Below are 306 nucleotides of genomic sequence, written 5' to 3' on the forward strand. Positions count from 1 at the left end.
AAAAAACATTTTTTATTATTGAAAATACTGTTAAAATACATATTGCTTTGTTAAAAAGCCAAGTTTAGAACTTTTTTTGCACCTCTTCAGGTTAGTGAAGAAAAAACTATTCATAAGTGCTGACATAAGAAGAATCTTACCTTTCTGTTAGGTCTACTAGAGTAATTTTAAATTTGAACCAAAGATAATGTTTTGCGATTAAAATATTTTCATTTAATTTACATACCCAAGTTTTTCCAGTGTGCAGTTTATATTTTCTAGTCCATTCTGGAGTTTCTTCACTCCTGAATCCTGCAGATTATTGTT

Source organism: Sinocyclocheilus grahami, unplaced genomic scaffold (genome assembly GCF_001515645.1).
Source record: "Sinocyclocheilus grahami isolate Dianchi unplaced genomic scaffold, SAMN03320097.WGS_v1.1 scaffold4866.1, whole genome shotgun sequence".
In the NCBI taxonomy this organism is placed as follows: Eukaryota; Metazoa; Chordata; class Actinopteri; order Cypriniformes; family Cyprinidae; genus Sinocyclocheilus; species Sinocyclocheilus grahami.